The sequence below is a fragment of the Teleopsis dalmanni genome, chromosome 2 (assembly GCF_002237135.1).
Source record: "Teleopsis dalmanni isolate 2A chromosome 2, ASM223713v2, whole genome shotgun sequence".
Lineage (NCBI taxonomy): Eukaryota > Metazoa > Arthropoda > Insecta > Diptera > Diopsidae > Teleopsis > Teleopsis dalmanni.
This window is the reverse complement of record NC_051847.1, coordinates 202,600,015-202,603,203: the sequence shown is the minus strand read 5'-3', so window position 1 is coordinate 202,603,203 and position 3,189 is coordinate 202,600,015.

Below are 3,189 nucleotides of genomic sequence, written 5' to 3'. Positions count from 1 at the left end.
AAATGAAAATAAAAATAAAAATAATAACAGTTTAATAACATAGAGCCGAGTTGCTAATTAATTACGGCAAAATCTATTAAAGCAACAACTCTCTCCGAGCATACAATTAACACGACAAGTGCCAATTTGTCAATCAAAATTCTGCAAATTACACAAATTTGTACAGTACAAAATGGCATAAAGAAATACAAAACAATAAACAAAATGGCCCTCAAACACAAGGCGAAAGGGGGTGTGGCTTTGACTTTGGATTTCACTTTGGCGTTGTGACTGTGTCCATGCCCGGAAACTACACAACAATCGTTCACAATGGTGCAATCGAAATTAAATATGCACAAGGGAATCACGAGATGAGCAACAAGTTGAGCACAACTACACAAAATGGAACACAGAAATTATAAATAAACAATAACAAATTAAATAGTGCAAAAAAAGTATAAATTAATAATAATTAAATATTAATTGCAAAATAAAAAGGAGCGAAAAATAGCAATGGCAATACCTGAAATGCTCAAAATGGTTAAGTGTTTTCTCAGTAATTCGGTGAGGTTCAGAAGTACGCCAATTAAAAAAATGAAACTTATGAGTTAAATATGCAAGCCGCTGGCGATTTCAGGAATTAATTTTTATATGTAGCGTGTCACAATGGCGTCACTGCCATGTTCTCAACATAAACGTTAAACATGCAATAAAAAGCAGTAAATTAATTTTTAATATTCACAGTTGAGGTGGTGTTTAACGAATCAATATTTCAAGAAATTAGTGAACTCTACTATACAAAGGTTTCAGTGTTATGTGAAATATACAAATCTAATCAAATTTTATCCAGGCAGTTGACAATTCATAGTGTCAGTTGATCAGACACAGTTACAGATATGTTAACTTTTGGCTTATCACAACTACTGTCAGTTTAGTTACAGTAACAGTAGAGATTTATTTTTGGCTATTGCCAAAGGAAGCACATATCAAACACCAGGTCCCAGAACTAAATGCAAATCACCATTTTCGTAGCACTGTGCGATGTATTGTACATCACAACATGGCTGTGCGTTTGACCTCTTCGAGAAATCATTAAGGTATTATGACAAGCATAGATACTGTTGTGACTACACACTTGGGTTAGTGTACTTGTGGTGGTGTGCATTAATTTGACATTGATGCTTCACTTTGACTGATGCTACACTCAAAGAGCCTTCTATGAACACTCATATAGTAATACTGGAATCATCGTACCACATGAACGATAACCAACATCAGCAATGAGAGTAGCATATCAACTTCTGTCAAAATTATTGACATATTGGGTCATCGTGCAGCGGTGCAATAAATTTGCCGTTAAAGTGCAATACTTATTTCTCGATTTCTCCTTTTTGCAGTCAAAGCACCGGATTGCAATTACTTCCGAATTAATCACAATTTCGGCTATTCGATAAATATTTGTGTGTCAGATTTTATAGAATATTGATGTATAATATGATAAAAACTATAATTGTCAACCTAAGCAATGGTAACTGGCTCGTTTATTACAAAATGTGTCATAGTTATATTTTTTATTGCATATGGTTGGACTGATTGCTCACGTACGTAATCCTGCATAAGAGATTCGTATCATAGCGCTTGTCGTTTCCACTTCAACGTATTATTTCCCATATCGTTCCCAGTAGCCAACGGTTTTCAGTGCCTTCTCCTAAGATGATTAAAACTGCTAAGTAGAATTATATCTCCTGTATGCTGGAATTGTAGGACATCTTAGTTCTCGTTCGTCCTCCGTATTGTTAAGAAAACGGGACTGGGGCTTGCGGTGTTCCAGCATGACTTAAATTCTTAACGAGCGCATTGTTGCTTCGATCTTGACTTTTCATCCTAGATGAATGTTTTTTGGTCTTCGTAAACCCTATCATCAGATTCTTATTGATCCTGCTGATGTTCCCAAAACAGCTTTCACCATACCATTCCGAATGTGTGAATCCACTCAGATGATCTTTGGTTTACGCACCGATAGTCAAACTTTTCAATGTTTTATGGATCATGAAACTCGTTTTTGGAAGGCTTCGGCGATTCGAGATGAAAATAAATCCTTTTAAATGCAACTTCGGTAAGGATGAAGTTTTTTTTTCAGATTCCCAATCAATAAGAATATCGTTATACCAACATCTGACAAGTTGTTCAAGTTTCTTAAAAACAAAACTTGAGGATTCATTTGCTATACTAAAATACCTAAAGAGGATCCTCTTTTTCTTATAACTTATATAAAAGAGGATCCTCTTTTACCATGAGTATTTAACTATATTGTACTGAAATTGAACTGAATATTATTTCAAATATTGCATCAATTTTTAATATAAACTCTTTAATTCAGATGAACTATTCAATAGAGAGGTATTTCGAATATTATTAAATTATAACAATAAAATTTTATTATATATTAATTTTATTAATTAATTGACTTTTTTAGCTAATCATAAAATAAAACCAAAAAATAATATATAAAGTATAATATATATAACTTATTGTACTAAAGTATGTATTGTAGTCGCTGAAGTTGTTGTTCTGTATAGATGAACCACTTATTGAACAACTTAGTCTTATGCTAGTCACCTGAAATAAAAAGTATTGGCTTTCTTTTAAACAATTTCTATCTAAATTGAGATGAAGTCCGCAAGAAAACAAAACAATGAAGATGCAATATAAGGCTTGTAGCTCTTCTGTGGTCAAATTAACTCTTTTGATGAAAATTTCCATTGCCGTGAATGCATTTCGTTCCACTACATGTGTAATAATTGTTGTCTACAATGCAACATGGACATTTTACTCTTATTGTTGCAAACCCATTCTATGAGTAGACAATATCTGCTGGTTACATAGCTATGCTAAATCGACAACCACTAAAGGGAAACGTTTACGGTTACTTTGAATGTATGGCCACCGCAAGGACATCAAGGCTCATAAACAACTGCAGACAAATAACAATTATGCTGATGTTAAAGATACACAATGATTCAGAGAGAAGTGTTTTTTTCTTTAGCCAAATTCATCACAAAGAATTGATGATGAATTCATGAAGTTGGATATATTCAAGCAATAATGAAAAAATAAAAAGTGTTTGTAATGATTTTTGCCAGCATTGGATATAAATGAAAATTTTTCGACTTCTTTGTATAGCCGCCAAACAAAAACTAATCATACTAT